We start from the raw sequence: 19884 nt of genomic DNA on the forward strand, positions 1-19884 counted from the left end.
GTGCGGGCGGAATTCCGCTCGCACGCTGAGATTTTTAAAACCGCACTTTACATGACGAGCTGGGCTCGTCATGAGCGTGCGAGGAGGCTACCTCATGACGAGCCCAGCTCGTCATGAGCGTGGAAGGGGTTAAGGTGTGCCCAGAGCAATTCAGGAAAATGTGCCTCATATATAATGCAGCACCAGTTGTAAAACATATTTGGAATGGAGATAATAAAAGAGGCATCCCTTTATTACATGAAGTCTATAAAGATAGGTAGGCTTGTTTTAGGCTTGGTGCAATATTTTCTTTTTTATGCAAATTATTGTACACTAGTTGAAGAATACATTGTTAGGAATATGTTGTTCCTGTGCTTTCATTCATGGCAAGTATCATTTGTTGGTGAATAATAGTTTATTTAGAGATGCTAAATCTTCTCTTCCTAAATAAACGTTGTATTTTTTAAAGCTTGATTGATGGTCCTGTCTATTTCTTTTGGCATTACAATGGCAAATTAGTGAAGGAAGAATGCATACATTACAACATTTTAGAAGACGAAAGAGGGTGATTTAAAAAGAAAAAATTGGGAGAATGTATTTCACACGTACATGTCTATTGAAGGAGAGGTATTGGCTTAAAAAATCAGACGTCTCCCTCCAGAACCATGTTTATTGGCATGCAGGAGAATGTCTAATGTTTCCTTCGTCGATGCTGCCAGCACGATCTCAATTTTTGTGACTCTAACACTATTGAGTATTTGTGAGAACCAAATTCTAATAAAGTTGGGGAATTAAAGTTTTTTTTACAAGCAGAAAAAAGAGCCAACTTAATTCTGAAAACAAATTAGAATTGTGTGTTTATGGGATCTGACACTTGTGCATTGCCACAATTTGGAGGTATCGATGAAGCTGAGCTAAACATTAAGGGGGGCGGGGAGGGGGGGTGAGGGGGACTACTTTTGTCCTCTTTCAATTTCAAGTTCTTCAAACCGGAAGATAGCCTCAACCGGAAGTGGGTCTTAAAGCAAGAAAGACCAGCGAGGCGAGGGGAAATTAAGTGCTGCCGTGCGGAGCCACCTACTATTGATTACCGATGCCGTGTATGTGTGTTAGCAGGAGCGTGGAAGGGAGCTGCATTGCTGAACCTTGTCCGTATTTGTTTTTAGTAGAGTGTTTTTTATGGCTTCCCACCTTTACACTATGGGCTTCTTCCTCAACTTCGCTTTCAATGGCGGGAGACTGCAATCATGCCGGCTGAAGAATGAGGCGCCAAAGGTGATGCGAGAGGCTGACTCTCAATCCGCGTCACATCACTGCAGTGAAACAGAGAGTGGGCAAGTATACATCAGGTAGTATTGGCGAAATGTACTACTAACCTGACTTTACTTCCCATCTCTCTGTGTCACTGCGGCAGATTCCAAGATGTCCGGTAAGAAAATGTTTGGGCTGCCAGTGGAGGAAACACGGGAGTCCAAGCCTCCCAGCTGGTGAATACTTACAAGGCCTAGTTATGGTGCGAAGCGGGGTGGGATATTAATGCAAGGTCCGTCTTGTATTTGCATTGTAACCTTTGTACCAGTGCAGCGAGTCATTCATGGGTGAAAACAACAGGGAGTTCAGTACAGATTTGACCTTTGCCCTCTGGTTTCATGGACGAGGTAACAATTCAGGTTAAGGAGAAAACGATCGTACTTTAAGCACATGGGCACATGGGAGGCTGCTCCGAAATATACGTGCAATGTTAATAGGAATATTTTGAAAACGAGCACACTATTTCTAGCGTTACATAAACTAAGGTTAATTTGAATACAAGAAAAGCCTGCATTATGCGGCTGCCAGACAGTATAATCGTGAATCAGATCATGCTCTGTGCAGCGTATGTTCACACTTTTCGCCGAGATTAGGGCAACACTATGCGTCTGAAAGGAAGAGGTGTGGCGCCGCGGCCAGGGCGACTGACGCTGGAATCTGGGGACCACGGTTCGATCCCCGGCTCCGGCGGCAGGTTAGCCCAGCACCATGTGACTCTGGGCAATAGCTCTCTTAATCTTCCCGACGCCCCCCAGCGCCTAGAGACCCTTACGGGTGATTGTACGCTTTACAAATGTGGACTTTACTTTACTTTAAATTCAGCAATGTCCACAAACATTTTGCGCGACCTTGACCCAAAGGTATTGGAGCGCTACGCATGGGTAATAGACACAAATACATCACTCCATATTATTTTTGGTAGGCACCGAGTTTAGTGATTTAACTAGAATCACGGAATGGTGTGCACATGCCAAAACTCGAACCTGCGTTTTCCCAGCGCCGAAAGTCGGCATCTCTAGCCGTTAGTCTACAACTTCTACCACGAGGACTAACCCATTTTCAAAATTCTGTAAAACGAACCCGTAGTTATTGCATATTCATCTTATGCAAGTAAAAACCATTGCCAAAGTCGATAGTCCTTGCATGTTGTAGGTGTAATATTACTTGTTGTATCCTATATCTGGCTGCAATGACAGAAGAAACATGCAAGTCGGGTGTCACACTTAGCTAAGCACATGTAGCAATATGGGTTGCAATTTTTGATAGTATTACTTCATTATTTTGACATCTGTGCATATGTTAACTGTCTGGTGCAAATGTTTCACCTCATTACTTTCAAATTAATACTAAAATCCAGCAATAAGTAAAGTAAAGGGGACTAGACAGTATTTGTTACAGGCTTTATACTGTGCCGCAATGCGCACTGCTCTCCTTTTGGTAACTTTGATCCTTTTGAGCTAGAACTAACTTTTTTTTTTTATCTGCAGCATATGATGGATTATGTGGCAAATTACGTGGAAAACACAGCAGTTGTATAATATCATAATATGCGTAGCCCTGTATATAAGTTACATAAATGTAGGACCTGTCATCAATGCCATGACAATATGCTGTTTGAAGAGAGAGCTTCATAAATGTGCCAAATCTTATGTTGGAAACTTCTGCATAATGTTGTAAGTATACCAACGCTGCTTTATGATTTGATTTCTACCCTTCACGGTGGTCTTGACAGCCTCCAGGGCCATTGCCAGAGCATGGCAGAAATAAATTACGCACCAGGCTTAATAATTATGCGGCGAGAAAAGGGAAAATATTCAGCGGAATGCTGCACATTTTGTGATATTACTTCATTCTTTTATAATTTTTTACACATGCTAATTCCGCGTGAGCACATATTTCACCTCTTTAGTACCCATTTAAATACCAAATGCAGCAAAAAGCAACAGAAAGATGATCATTCAATTATGTGCCAAGGGCTTTTCACTTTGCAAGAACACATTTTGCCATGTTTTTAGTAAAGTTTGATCTGTTTGAGCAAGAAATGTGTTTTTTGTTTACCTCTTCAGAGCACTTCCACTCTACTCTGCGCCACTCTGCATCACTCTATTACATTCTAAGCCACCGTCTACGTTTCTTCTTGTTTAAGCACTCTGTGTGACTGCATGGTTACTATCTGTCTCACTGTTGAGCTTTTCTACTATTCTCCCTTCACTCTCTGCTCTGTCTGCAATTTTTCTTTTGTTTGGCTTTACCCTCTCTAGCTGCATTTCATTATTCTCCTTCCCAGGTTTCCCTTCCGCTCTCCTTTATCGTTTTTCCCTGTCTTCTCTTTCTTTACTCCTCTTCACACTTTTTATTCTCACTATTTTCTAGCCCATTTTTGCACTCCTAATCTCAGCTTTCCCAGTTCTCTTCACATTCTTTTTCTAACATATTTATCTTTTCCTTCATACTTCTCTATCCTTATTTCCCCTTTTGTTTTTCCTTCTTGCATATATCTATCATGGTTTCCACCTGTGTGCTTCCTTTCTTCTTCGTCACTATTTTTCCCTACTCCTATACCTTTCAAAGTGTTTGCACATTGCAATCCAGGCCTGGTACATTAATACGACGATAGTCCATGCACTGTGGGGGTAACTTCAACATTTTATATACTACTATCATCAGAACTGTTTGTTCAGGACTCACTTGCCCAGCCCAATTCTCACTTGGACCCCTGGCAAACAGCAGCATGCACTCTTATCCAGACAGTGCAAATAGCAACTAAAAGTGACCCCAAATTGGCCCACTACCCCAGATCTCTTCCCTTGGGCCACTCGATCACTAAATTGTAGGCCTCCCCTTGCATAGTAACGAAACTTGGAATCACTCTCCTACGGTGATGCTACTCCCTTACGATGGTCTCTTCTATGCCACAAAGTGACATGACTGGGTTTGAACAATTTAAAATATTAAACAAGCAATGGCAAAGCCAAAAGGTCTGGCATTGATCACCAGCCTTTTGCCTTTGTCACTGTTCACCACATGGGGGGTTGGTTATAGAGGAAAACGGCCCTCCAAGACACATCAAACTCCAGTGATACATATACTGTTCAGTACCAGAGGAGTATCGAAGGAGAAAGGAAGAAGATTGGAGCCTGCGGCGAGAGCACAAGAAACCTGTATTAATACAAGCAGAAGTGAGAAGCTTAGAAGGTGAGAATAACTACTTAAAAGGTGAGTGAGACTGATCATTTAAAACCAGACCACCGCTGTCTACGCTATATCACTGTACTTTAAACCACTGCACTGTACACCACTGCTTTCTATATCACTCTACGGTCAGTGCTCCTTACACCACTGCATCTACGCCATCTGCTTTGAACTACTGCACTTTACCCCACTATATTCTACAACATTCTACTCTGACGCTTTGTATTCCACCTCTCACTTGCATAGATGATGAGCAGCTTTGCGTTTACCAATGTGATGTCTTTTAAAACTTTACTGAATGGTAGCACAGTTAAAAGGCATACACGAAAATTAGTTGGCAGTTTTGAATTTGTAGTGAAACCTGGTTTTGATATATTCGAGGAAACAAATGCAGCATTCTCTAAAATATATAGTGGTTCATTTACAGTATATAAGGTGACTTGCTTCATTTTTCACTCTTACCATATTTGTTCTCTTAGACTCTGATAGTATTCCTGTAATACTAATAGTTTATGTTTGAGAAACCGTGATTCCTGAAAAAGGAAACTGGTTAAAGGATAGATTAATGCTAATATATATTTTTGATGCTTACCGTCTGATTTTGTTCTCATAATCCGTATATATGTCAAATCTCCATCCACAACCACTGCTTTTTATTTTTTTACACTATGTATACATAATGACGTGTATGATAATTCGATGTGTTGTTATATGCAGACTGATCTGCAGCACCGGCTGAAGGGTTGAAATGGCCCTCCTGTGTACCAATTGCCCCAGTTCTGTACAGAGCATTGCACAAGGATCAGCTAGCAACAATCATTCAGGTGAAAGTTATTGTATTGTTTGCATAAAAAAGTAATATAAATGGTATGTTTGTTTTTAGCCTTAAAACCGCTTGGCGTATGTTATCCCCTAGCAAATCAGATTGTAAAAGGATTCCATCTTTGCCGTTTTGTATTTTTTTTTTCTCTCTCTCTCTCTCTCCACTCTCTCCTCTCTCCCTCTCCACTCTTCCAATCACTTGTTTCCAAAGGAGCAAGTCTTTCCTGGTCTCATGAAAAGGACTTAAATCTGTGTTAGAAGGAACGGCAGTGATGGTACACTGTGTTCCCAGCTTTATATCAAACTATGCCTGGTAGACTGTGACACATAAGCTGTATGAAGGCTTCTATTTGCCATATAATACCAGTTCCAGAGCAGTTCCTTTTTTTCTAGGCAGGCGTGATGCAAGGACAGTTTAATATCAAATCTCACTCGGTGCTCATCTTGAAGAAGCCATATCTTGAGGCTGGGACTGTTTATCCTCTGTATGCACAGGTGTCATTTGTTGACCTCAATTGCTGGTTCTGGAAAAGCATTTTATTGGGTTTCGCTTTTCTACTTCTGTACTTTAGCCCGTATTTCTTCTTTTCTGCTATGAGCTCTATAGTTCAAAATTCAGCGAGGCCGTGTCTAAAAATGCTACCATGTAAAACTATGGCATCATATGGGCAGAGGTAAGAGTCTCCACTTTCCTCTTCACTTGCAAACAGAACAAAAATGAAAGAGCACATTACCCTATGGACATTATTATGTCGCTGTCTACCAGACAGCACCGCTGCCTGCTTTGCTTGAGACATCTTGGACATTCAGAAAGTTGACCTTGGAATGCATTCTGCCCGTTGCTTACCATTGGCTTTGTGGTTTCTAACTCACATTTGCTGGCTTTATTTGCTTTAGACTGGCCAGCTAGAGTTTGTCCCGCCAGTTGCCCAAACCCTGTTTACTGTCTGTATTCTTGCACAAACTCGCTTTCTGTACACAGGCCCTTAAATCTTGTTCTTATATTGTCACATTTGCTGTGTAGTCTACAGAGGTCAAGTGCCAGGCTGTGTCTTCCAGGGATCTTAGTGTTTATTTATTTTTCTGTGACTTCAAAGTGAGAGGATTTATTTGACAATCATCCGGGCTACTGGGGTTTCTTTGAAGAACGCTGTATGATGTTCGTTTTTTTTTTTATACACGAAAATTGAACTGTGCTGACAATCATATTAACACAATGGGTGATTACATTTCCACACATTGTTTGTGCTCTGTATATGTTTATCAGTGAACTGTGAGTGCAAGTGTAATTGTAATTTAAATTGAAAATGTGTCGTCTGTAATGGCAGTACTCTAACATATGCATTCTCCACGTTACCCCACCCTACTCTGCACCACTCCATTCCACTGTACTCTACTCTGTACTACTTCACACTATGCCAATCCACTCCAAACTGCGTCATTGCACTCTTCTCTGCATTGCTCCTCTCTACTCTATACCACTCCACTCTATGCCACTGCACTCTACTCCATATTACTCTACTATGCACCACTGCACTCTTCGCCACTGCACTACACCCTACTCTGCGCCACTTCACTCTGTAACCCTACTCTACAACACTGCACTCTTATGCCAAAGCACTCTACACCACTTTACTTACAACCAAAGCACTCTACGCCAATCTACTCTGCACCAAATCACTCAACTGCATTGCACTCTACGCCACTCTGCTCTGCGTCACTGCACTCTTTGCCACTCTGTTCCACTCTGCATCACTGCACTTTGAGCCACTCTGCTCTACTCTGCACAACTGTACCCTACGCCACTGCTCTATGTGCCAATGCTGCACTAAACAACAGTATGCTCTGTACCACTGCACTCTCTGCTACTCTGCTCCACTTCACTCTACTCTGAAACAGTCTACTCTGCCACTGCTGTCTACGGCACTCTATTCCACTGTTCGCCACTCCACTACACTCTATGCTAGTGCACTCTACACCACTTTACTCAAAACCAATACACTCTATGCCACTGTAGTCTGCGGCAATCAACTCCACTGCACTCAACCTTATGCCACTCTACTCTAAGCAAAGGCATTCCACACCAATTAACTGTACACCACTTTACTCAAAACCAATGCACCCTAAGCCACTTCCTATGCCAACTACGTTGCACCACTGCACCTTACATCACTGCACTCTATGCCACTGTATCTGCGCCACCCTACTGCAATCTACACCATCGCTATCTACGCTATGTCACTGTACTTTAAACCACTGCACTGTACACCACTGCTTTCTACATCACTCTACTGTCCGTGCTCCTTACACCACTGCATCTACGCCAACTGCTTTGAACTACTGCACTTTATGCCACTATATTCTACAACATTCTACTCTGTGACTGCACTCATAGATCTTGTACTCTACAAACCTGTTCTCTGGAACTTGACTCTGCATGACTGCACTCTACGCCACTGCACTCCTCCGTGCACCACTCGGCTCTATGCCACTTCAATCATCGCCACTACTCGACTCTGAATCACCCCACTCTATGCCATTGCATTTTACGCCACTGCAATTTACTCTGCACCGCTGTACTCTATGCCACTGCACTCTACACTACGGCAAAGCACTCTACACAACTTTACTCAAAATCAATGCACTATATGCCAATCTACTCTGCACCACTGTATTTTATGCCACTTCACTCCATGCCACTCTCAGACACTGCACTTTGTGATGTTCTACCTCATTACACTCTGCACCACTGACACTCTACTCTATGCTACTCCACAACACTCTTCTCAGTGTAATTCTATGACGCTAAGCAATTTCCTCTTTGCCACTCTACTCCACTCTATTCTATGGCAATCGACTCCACTCTGACACTCTACTCCTCTGTATGCCACTCTACTCTACAACACTCTACTCCACTCTATAAAATACACTCTACATCACTCCACGACACTCTATGCCCCTCCACTCTATGAAACTCTACTGAGCTCTGACACTATGCTCAACTCAACTATATGTCCATCCACTCCACGACACTCCACAACACTGACCTCTACTCCACTCCTCTCCATGACACTTAACTCTTCCATAACACTCTACTCCACTGCACTTTATGACATTCCATTCCAACACCCTCTCCTTTACTCTACTAACCTTTAGCATGCCGAACATCAGACACCCTGGTGTTCAACATTGCTAAAACATATTGTAAAAGTCAATAGCTCTTGCATTGGAGAGACCTATTGGCATTGCCAATGCTTGTGTAGCAACTGCCACATTATGACCTTTCACTCATTAAGTTCAGAGGGAGATATTTTCTTTTGTTATCTATAATCCTATAAATGACTTAATTGTGCATGTGCTCCTCTTGCACCTACAGTTCACTCATGAACCCAAAATCCTATACTATCTTATCATGCTGGCTGTAAATACATTTGTTGATTTTTGTTTTTGGCAGGCCATCTAATAGAAGCAAGTTATTTATCTATGCTCTTATCAATTTTCAGAGTTTATGAAACCTGCGTAACAAGCCCAACAGCTGGCAATCTCCAAACAACAGATCCATGAAGAAAAAGCTTGCCATAAAAATGCTATTAGAGGCGAATTACAGAAAATACTGAACCTGAAAACATATAGCAATGTTGCTTGTTTTCACTGACTACTTTTATTTTTGCATATCTTTAATATTGTCTTGCATGGTGTCCTGGATTCCTGTGGGGTGAAGTATGTGTTTTAACTTAATAAAATTAAGTGTCAATACGTCATTCAAGTCCATTTTATTTCAAACGGCATGTCACTAAGTTAAAAAAACATACGGCCAGATGTAGGAAGGCTATTACCGGTCGGTAACAGCCGAAATCGGCCGTTACCGTCCGGTAATAGGCATTTCTGATGTAGGTGGCAAATTTACCGATTCGTTAAATACCGAATCGGTATTGAATCGGTAAATGACATGTAGGAAGCACTTTAAAGAGTGCTCCTTTGCTTTAAGGATTCGTTATTTACCACCAACTATTAGTTGGTGGTAAATAACGAATACCTTTTAAAATGCAAATTTGTGCATTTTCAACTGTGCCATGTGGCAGACATGCATGCCCTTAGGCATGTATGTGTGCCACATGTGCACACTAGCATTATTCAGGGGTGCAACAGGGTGTCAAAGTGACACCCTGCCACCCATGACCCTTTGCCTATTTTACCGAATCGGTATTTACCGATTCGGTAATTGACATTCATTCCTATGGGCCTTCAGGTCCATAGGAATGAATGGCAATTACCGAATCGGTAAATACCGAATCTTAACGATTCGGTAATTTTTACCGAATAATTACCTACATAGGATTTACAGATTCTAAAATACCGAATCAGTAAAATTCGGTATTTTAGAAACGGTAAATCCTTTTTACCTACATCTAGCCCATAGTATATTAAACTGTACCTTAAATTCAAGACCCTATTGGTATTGGTGAACGTCACAAGATGCACGGCTGCTTTTAAATACAAACTATATGACATTTTGCTGGCATCTACTTTTCACACATGTTCATATCACTGTCCACCTTTTACGGTGAAGATGCACAAAATCATATGCCAAATAAAAAGCATTGCTTGATCTGATTACTGGTTATATTTGAAATAGCTGTATTGTACACACAATGAAAATTTGTTACACCCAAACACAATTGCTGGTTTTAAAAGGCGGTGGTGCTTCTACAAGTTAATACTTACAAGTTTGTTTTTGTAAATTCCTCCTGATGGACCCTGGATGGGCAATGTGTCAATCGTAGAAAGTACTCCTGTCAGAGAACCCTCAAGGTGATCCAAACCTAACTTAATATTCAGTCACTTGGAAATAATCTCCAACTATCCATCCATTTTCATGGAATCATTGAGATTCATCACACAGTTGTCATTAAATCATTCAAAAGTATTCCATAATATTTTGGAAGATGGTAGAAAATAATGAAGTAACCAAGGGCATTTTAAAGTTGATATTAAAAATATAGACTAGTTCACAATCATTTTAAGTTATCTAAATGTAATACTCTAGTAATACACAGCCATCCTGAAGTTTTTCCGAATCATCCTTGTGTAATTAAGACTCATCCTGAAGTTGTTCCGAATCATCCTGAAATCATCCAGGGGTAATTCACACTCATCCTGAAGTTGTCAATTAGTATTCCTTGAGTAGTAAATGATCATCACGCATTTTTAATTAACGTAATCAGGAAACCATCCTAGAGTAGTTTTTGTGATTACAGTAAGAAGTCATCCCATTTAAATAATTTCCCCTGTGGGCAGACTTCAGGATGGCCTGGGATGACTTTCCCAGATAATTGCTGGCTGAAGTCATCGAATGACTTCAGAATCACTCCAGGATGATCTTCCTTTTTGACTTGGGTAACAAGCGCGGGGTCGTTGGCGGCGCCTCGGGTATTGCCAGGGTCATCAGCACGCATCGGTGGTCGGATCGGGCCATAGAGGAGTGGAGCGAGGCCCTCTGTGGTTGGAGCGGGGGGGACCTGGTGGTTTCTTGTGAGCCCATGTGGTAGGCGCAGCCAACTCGAGGAGCTTGAGAAGGGGATTCCTGGTTTAACGGTACGTCACCTGGTCCCTCAGCTGTTCTCACGTTCGGCCTATTGGGTGGTCGCCCCCAGATCTCGGTGACACTCATTGCCTAACGATGACGCGAGACAAAGGTGGTGCAGGCAACACTAAGCAGGGCACCAGAGACAAGTTTACAGGAGCAGGTGCTGCAGCCGGGACTATGGGGTCGCAGAGCCAGGTCCCTGACAACGCAGCGCTCATGGCGGCCATTACTCAGTTCAGGGACACGTTGGACGCTAAAATTGGGGCCGTGGGCTCTGATGTTATGCTACTGAGGCAGGACTTGCGTAATGCGGTTGAACGCATCACAGGGACCGAGACCCGCATATCGGAGGTGGAGGACGACGTCACGACCTTAAAGAAGAAAGTGGCAGCTATGGAGAAGATCCAGAAAGGTCTGGCATTGCGGGTTGAGGATGCCGAAGGGCGGGCTTGGTGCAATAACCTACGCTTCGTTGGATTTCCGGAGGGATGCGAGGGAGACAACGTGGAGCAGTTCTTAACTCGGTGGCTGGAGGGCTGGCTCCCCCCAGATGAGCTTTCTCGCTGCTTCGTGGTGGAGTGGGCCCACAGAGCTCTCATGCAGAGGCCTCCCCAGGGAGCGAGCTCGCGACCGACCATCGCCAAATTTCTGAACTATATAGACCGCGATAACATTCTGAAGCAGGCCAGAGCCAAGGCATCCCTCACCTGTTACAACGCAAATATCCTTATTTTCCCGGACTACACACGCATGGTGCAGCAGCAGCGACAATCCTTCTTGTCGGCCAAGGCACGCCTCCGGGAGCTCAAGCTTCAATATGCGTTGCTGTACCCGACTCGCTTGAGAGTGGTCTACCGATCTCGCACGCTGTTCTTTGATTCTCCGGAGGAAGTATTTAAATAGACTGATGAGACTGTGAGGGTGCAAGCTCACACGCCACCTGGCAGGGATTCTGAGTCTTTGTCAAGTGAAGTGGCCCGGGGGGGCCCCATGGCCAGCGGGGGGGGTAGTAGGAGGTCACGGTCCAGGCGTCGATCTCGATCTGGCTCCGCTCTCCGGAAGAAGGGCCCGTTGCCGGAGAAGCAGACTTCGGCAGACTGATTAGTGGGCTTCGTAGAATATGGGACTCTGAAAATTGTGGTTTGATGTCTAGCTAGGCATGTTTTCCTCAGGGCTGGGAACCCGGCCAGGCAGTGGTGGGCGGGATGGTGTGAGGCCCACGGGGTATGGGTATCCAGTTGGGGATCCATTGGAGGGTATGGTTCTTGTCCCCCGGTTGGGGACTTGGCTACTATCCGACCGCATCAGATACTTCTATGTTTTGTGAGGTATGGGGTGGGGGGTGGAGGGGTGGTTGGGGGAAGGGGGTTATGGGCTTTGTTTGATGCTGGTTGCTCGTCAAGCTTTGTACACACTGAGACACACATACACCTGTTGGGAGAGCAGAGGATTTTCGATATGTCTGACACGGAGGTGGGAGGGCGGTTAGCCCCTGGTTCTCTGCGCGTTGTATTTGTTGGAATGTTCGTCAGGCGCTGGATAAGAGAGCGGGGGCCGACATGCGCTTGCTCCAAGAAACACACTTGCTGGGCACTAAAGCTCTATGCTTGCAGCGGTATGGGTATCACCAAGTGTTCCAATCGGGGTTCACGCGGGGCTCGCGGGGTGTAGCGATACTGGTCCATCGTAGGGTCCCATATGTGTATGAGAAACTTTGTTCCGACACACAGGGGAGGTATGTTTTTATACAAGGCAGGATTGGGGGTGACATCTTGACACTGGGTAGCTTGTATGCTCCACCACCGCTACAGTGGTCACTGGTGGAACGACTTTTAACGCTTTGGGGGGATATGCCAGACACCTTTTCTGTAGTGGGAGGAGACTGGAATGATGTGATGGAGCTGGGACAGGACAGATGGAGGGGCGGGGATGCTGTTGGGGCGGGAGGGTCACTTACTAAACTTCACTCCCTGGTTACCGGACTGGATTGACGGATGTGTGGAGGCACCTGCATGGCTCTCTCCGGGAGTACACCTACTTCTCCGCAGAGCATGACTCCTTTTCGAGGCTAGATTATATTTTTGTTCCCAGGGGGCTAGCGCACAGAGTGTTGTCGGTGACCATTCTGCCCAGGACATTGTAGGATCAGTCGCCTGTAGCCCTTACACTCCAGATCGGCCCGGTACGGCAGCCAGTTAGGTGGCGAATGTCGGGGTGGCAATTGCAGAAAGAGGAATACAGGGAGCCCTTGACTAAGGAGATAAACAGTTACCTGGCTGTCAATGTGGGGTCAGTGGAATCTCCAGTGATACTTTGGCAGGCATTGAAACCCACGCTACGCTGGGTAGATATTTCTTGGTGTGTGGCGGCGTGGAGGGAGCGGCAGCAGGACTTGGTGCGTCGGGAGGCGGATATGGAGGCGCTGGAACGCAGGTGTTGGGAGGCGGATGGAGGCCAGGCTAGAAGACAGCTGGTGTTGGCTCATCAGCGATATACTGCAATATTGATGGATGAGGCACGCCAGGCGTGGCTTGCAACGCGCAGTAGGGTCTATCAGTGGGGGGATAAGTCAGGCAAAATGCTCCATCGCCTGTGCCAAGGCACCCTACATGCCCAGCCGCTGCCCCGGGTACTAGACCCAGTGGGAGCACCTATTCTTGAACCCCCAGCGATTGCGGAGAGCTTTGCGGCATATTACGAGGACCTGTACGCGCCCAAAGAATGTCTTGCGCCGGAGACTATTATAAAGTTTATTGATGATCTTCCTCCTAGGACAGTCTTGGATGAAGTGCGGGAACAATTAGATAGGCCCCTGTCGGATGATGAGTTGGGTATGGCCCTCGGGGAGCTGAATCCTGGGAAGGCTCCGGGTCCGAATGGCTTCCCCAGTGAGTTTTTTAAACGTTTTTTTGTGCAGCTGGCCCCCCTTTTTTGGCCGGTGGTGGAGGAGGCGTGAGAGCGCGGCTTGCTTCTTCCAGACTGGCGACATGCGGAGGTGGTAGTGTTTCTCAAGCTGGAGAGCCCCCTGGAGCAGCATACGTCATACCGTCCAATTTCCCTTCTCAATGTGGATGCCAAAGTGTTGGCCAAGGCTTTGGCAAACCGGCTTAAACCGCATATTACAGATTTGGTTCACCCGGATCAGGCCGGGTTTATGCCTCAGAGGGCGACCCGACATAATATTAGGCGCGTGCATGTTGCAGTATCGGCCTGTGGGCAACTTGGGGAGCCGGCGGCACTACTGCTGGCGGATATGGATAGGGCTTTCGATTCCTTGAGCTGGGTATACCTATTTGCTCTGTTGCGGTGGCTTAATCTTGGCCCGCATTGCCTGGCTTATCTGCAGCTGTTGTATACTGATCTTACAGCATCGGTACGGGTAGTGGGGGCGATTTCTCGCTCATTTCCGATTCAGCGGGGCCCGCGTCAGGGCTGCCCCCTATCCCCCTAACTTTTCGCACTCGCCATGGAGCCGCCCGCGGCTTGGGTGCGCATTGATGCCCAGCTTCGGAGATTTAAATGGGCGCCGGAACTCACTGATAAGATAGCACTCTACGCTGACGATGTCCTGTTCTTCCTCACCGATTTAGATAGGTCGGGCCGCGGTTGTTGCGAATCCTGCAGATCTTCGGTGAGACCTCTGAGCTTTACATGAATCCGTGTAAGTCCACGCTGTGGGTTCTGGGGGGTAGACTGAGAGTGGGGGACTGGGCTTCAGCCCTTCAACTGGCGTCGGGAGGGATGAAGTATTTGGGGGTTTTCCTGTCGGATACTCCGGCCATATCCAGAGACCGCAATTTGGTCCCGGTGTGGGAGCGGACTGGTATGGTCTTGCATGCCTTTGACGATTTATGGTAGATCGGCCATCTTCAAGATGGTAGCGCTTCCCCGTCTACTCTATCAATTGCAAAATCACCCCTACCAGATTTCACCCCCCTGGTTCCGGTAGGTCAACTCGGCGCTCGGAGGGTTCCTATGGGAGGGGGGCGCGGTCAGGGTGGCCCTACGCACCTGTTTTTTATCCACGTATACTGGTGGGCTGGCTACGTCGGATGTCCTCTCCTATTACCAGGCGGCACACTTGCTAGTTCTCAATGAGTGGTGGTACGGCGATAGGGGGGACCCGGCCTATGCGGTTGAGCGGCATCTGATGGGCAACAAGTCTTTACACACACTGCTGTATTCTGCACCGCTTCGAAAACTTCTTCCCTCGGTCACGCAGGTGGTGTTTCATGTCTGGAGGCGGGCTCAGTGCACTATGGGGTGGTGGAATGCCCTGACCCGGGACACTCCTCTCTGGGGGAACGGGCATCTGCCCCAACTGGCAGCTTTACAGGGCTTTCAGGGTTGGGGCTCTATAGGAATCTTGGCCCTCGGAGATGTGATGACAGACCTGACCCTTAAATCTTTCCAGGATCTTCGAGACGAATATGGGATGCTGCGATCCCAGTTTTCCCGATATTTGCAGTTTAGACATGCGCTGGCGCCTACCCTGGAAGGTCTGGAGTCTCTCCCTGACTTCAGCCCAATCGAAGCGAAGGTCTTCATGGGGGAACTACCTGACCGTAAGATCTCTCGCATTTATCAGACGTTGGTCCTTCATTGTTCCACAGACCTACAGAGGCTCAGGACTACATGGGAAGGGGATGTGGGCGAACTGGAGGAAGAGGACTGGGCGGTGGCACTGGCAAGCCCGTGGGGGGCTGCAATAGCAACACGCTTGTGACTGGTACAATTTAAATACTTGCATCGGGTGTATTTCACCAGAGTGCGCTTGTGGAGGGCAGGAATGATTGGTTCCCCTGAATGTCTCCGCTGTAGGACGGAGGAGGGTGCGTTCCTACACACAGTCTGGGGTTGCCTTGTGCTACATCGCTTTTGGAGGGGGGTGTTCTCCTGCCTGTCGAAGGTGCTGGGATGGGAGCTTCCGTACACGCCGCAGTTGGCCTTGTTGCATGTAATGGAGGGAATTGGGGGCAATAGATACAAGCGGCACCTTTTGCTGTTAGGTCTCACGCTGGCGAAGAGGGACATTGCCAGGGCGTGGAAGGCGCCCCGGGCTCCGCCATTAGCTGCATGGAGGAATGGGATGGACTTTTGCATGGGGCTCGAGCTGCCGGTGTTTATTGCCAAGGGATGCCCTCGTAAACACTTTAAGATATGGAAGAGATGGGCTGATTACCAGGGATTGGACCTGGATCGGCCACCAGAGGGGGACACTCGCTTGCCAGACTGATGGGTGTGTGGAGGTTGGGCTTTGCGGGGTGGCTGATGGGCTCAGTGTATTGTTTCAGAGATGCAATCCTTTTTTTTTTTTCTTCTTTTTTTTTTCTTCTTTGTCGCATGGACGCAATCGGGGGGGTGGGAGGGAGGGTTGTTATGTTATAAAAGTCAACGACATAATTGTTGTATCATTGATGTGTGCAGCAGTCTCCGGGTTGCGGAGCTATGCAGTATATGTGAATCGTGACAAATAAAAGAAAATTCAAAAAATATATATATACTCCCAAAAAAAAAAATAACTTCATCTGTACTGGGATGTTCCACAAACTTGTAAGACATCCATGTGGAAAAACTGTCAATAACAACAATCAAAAACCTATTTTCCCTGCCCAAGCAATCATAAGGCCCCGGGAAATCAACAGAGAGTTTTTCCCAGGGTCCCAAGGGAGCCTCCTGAACAGTTAAAGGTTCAGTGGAAACTTTCCAATGTTTATCAGATCTGACACAAGCCTTACAGTTATCCACAAACTGTTCAATAAGAGAGTCCATTCCAGGCCACCAATAATGAGTTTTCAACAATTTTTTAGAACCAGAAACTCCAGGATGCCCAGAATGAGCCAGCTGAATTAGCTTATTCCTAATACCAGCAGGTGCTATAAACAAACCATGCCTTAACAAAAATTTGCTTTCAATACTAAGCTCACTAGAAACTTGTTCAAAACTTCTAAGACAGGGACCTAAATTCCTTCTAGGTGGCCAGAACAACAAAGTGTTTAACTTTAAATAAAAGACTGTCAATACAAGCAGATTTCTTCCACTCTATTTCTGAAATCGCAGTATCACATGAACTGACACCATCCACCATGGCAACAACACATTCATGCTGATCAGTGATCTCACCCTCTGACCCTCCTCATAAGGAGGAAGCCTGGATAAACAATCCTCAAAAAAATTCTTACCACCAGGAATATGCTGAATTTAAAAATTGAATTCTTGCAACCTCACAATAAGTCTCACAAGCCTGGAAGACGCATTACCAGACCTAACACCATCCATCATATACACAAGTGGCTTGTGATAAGTGACTAAAACCAAAGGACTCCCCATAAAAAGTACTTCAACTTTTCTACCACCAATACACAAGCCAAGGCCTCCTTCTCAATTGTGCTGTAATGTTTCTCTGCTCCGCGAATACCTCTGGAAATGAAAGTAATTACTCTTTCTTTACCATCTACCATTTGAGTAAAAACGGCGCCTAAGCCAATGGCACTGGTGTCTACCGTAACATAAGATTTTCCATCAGGATCAAAGGTATTGAGTCCAGGCGTTTTAGCAATACGTTTTCCAAATGGGAGAAAAAGCCTCATCATGTTCTGTAGTCCAAGTAAATAGAGACCCCTTTTTTAAAAGTTGTCTCAAAGGGTCCACAACAAGAGCATATCCTCTCACAAACCTCGCATAGTACTTCCCTAAGCCTAGAAAAGATCGTAAAGAGTCCTTGTCCTGTGGCTTACTAGCATTGTCCAGAGCACTAACAAGATCCGCCTTGGGAAAAATGCCATCACAAGTAATCCAATGGCCTAAATAGTCAATTTCACTAACCATAATCTTACACTTGTCTCTACTTACTGTCATTCCTTTACTTTCCAATATATCACACATTTTATCCAAAATGACATTATGTTGATCACGTTTCAGCAAATATTAAAATGTCATCTTGAAAGGCCTGAACTCCTCTCAAACCCTGAAATAATTTCTCAATCAACTTTTGAAAAACACTGGCCACTGTGGTCAGCCCAAACGGCATTCTCAAAAATCTATAAAGTCCAAAAGGAGTAATGAAGGCAGTGAGATCTTTAGAGGTGTCATCCAGTACCACCTGATGGTAGGCGGATTTGAAATCAATGACAGAGAAAAACTTTGCCCTGTTGACTGCTGCTAACAGTTCCTGTATTTTAGGCAAAGGGTAAGTATCCACTACAATGTTCTTATTCAAAGACCTAAGCTCCACACATAATGTCAAATCTTGATTTTTTTTTAAGAGCAATAACGATGGCAGAAACCCACTCCGAACTGTCAGTAGGCTCAATGATGTCATCCTCACATAAAACATCCAAATGAGATTTTAACTTCTGAGGTACACCTAAAGGAACAATTCACACCTTGTGCTGAACAGGTACAGCTCATTTTTTAATTTTATTTTGTGAGTAAAACCTTTAACCTGACCAACTTTGTCACGAAATGTAGTTTGTTTTGCTAGAATATCAGTTACACTTGGTTTCTCACGATCACACTTTTAACTTTTAACTTCAATGTCCCTTAACTGAATAAGGCAATCTGTGTCTGGACACAAAATGATGCCCAACTTCCAAGATCATACCACCCTACTATGTTCTTACCATCAATGGCTACAAATACCTTAGTAACAACATTACGCCCTTTAAACTCCTTATTTCATTATTAAAGTGAGATCCTCTGTCTGGTTCCACCATTACTAGAAAACCAAAATGTGGTATGAGCATCCTCAACAATAATTTGGCAACTGTTATACTGTAATTTCTTCTGGTTGGGCTTCCACCCATCGTGAGAATAAGCACACTATGACTAGTATGTATTTTAGTCCTCTATATGGTGGTAACTGAATGAAATCAACTTGCAATTTCACAAATGGTCCTTCTGCCTTTCAAATCCAATCTTGTCTGAAAAGTCTGATCATTGCATCCCTACCTATGTGTGTGTCTCCATGATACATTCTTGCTAATTGTGAAAGTACACAATCTGGCATGACTGTTCTGCCATCTGGATGAATCCAGACACCATCACTCTCTCTTCTTTGACATCCTATTTTGATCCATTCTCCTTTCTCACTTACATCTACTTCATCTTGTAAATATGTCACTCCATCCCATGTTTCTAATGCTGAAATAAGCATAAGTTGGCATCTGATTCCTGTAGTTTCATTTTTCTTGTTTACTGCCATTTTTGTTTGAGCACAATATTGAGCAACTTGGTCAGCATAATGATTTCCTGCAGTCACATAGTCATTTCCTGACTGATGTCCAGCACATTTGACACAGCTACTTCTCTTGGCATCTGTATAGTTGCTAAAAGCTCTTTTAACATATTGTCCATTTTTAATAGGGGTTCCTGAAGAAGTCATGAAATCCCTTTGCATCCAAAGTTGGCCAAAGTCATGCACAACCCCGTAACCATACTGACTATCAGTGTAAATGGTTACTCTAATTTTTCCCAATTTTGCATGCTTTAATTAGAACTATCAATTCGGCTACTTGTGCCGACCTGACTCCAGGTAAATAGGATGCTTCGACTATTACAGCCAATGTACAAATAGCATAAGCAGCACTCAATCCTCCTTCTTCATGCCTCATGCATGAGCCATCTACAAATAATTCATTTTCACAATTGATCAATGGTTCTTCTTTAATGTCTGGGCGAGGTTTTGTACAGTATTCTGTTACATCTAAACAATCATGATCAACATCATCTCTCACTTTTTCTCCGTACACATCAGGTAAGAGAGTAGCTGGATTTAGCACTGTGCATCGGATTACAGTCACATTCTCAGCTCCCAAAATAATTCTCTCATATTTTGTCTTTCGACTTGGGGTTAGGTTAGATACTGAGTACGAGTTCTTGTCAAAAGAATTACAACTGAATGTGGAACATACACTTTAACCAGATGTCCCATCACAATCGGTTCACTCTGTTCAAGGCTTGTGCAAGTAGCAGTTACTGCTTTCAAACAACCA

General features: G+C 44.9%; 1 long non-coding RNA gene across 1 annotated transcript; it reads left to right on the forward strand.

Moving 5' to 3' along the window:
- Positions 1-993: 993 nt before the first annotated feature.
- On the forward strand, positions 994-9065 carry LOC144768253 (uncharacterized). The gene is made up of 2 exons (XR_013598505.1): positions 994-5306; positions 8808-9065. It is a non-coding gene; the product is annotated as an uncharacterized LOC144768253 (long non-coding RNA).
- Positions 9066-19884: the final 10819 nt, after the last annotated feature.

This window comes from Lissotriton helveticus, chromosome 7, assembly GCF_964261635.1.
Source record: "Lissotriton helveticus chromosome 7, aLisHel1.1, whole genome shotgun sequence".
In the NCBI taxonomy this organism is placed as follows: domain Eukaryota; kingdom Metazoa; phylum Chordata; class Amphibia; order Caudata; family Salamandridae; genus Lissotriton; species Lissotriton helveticus.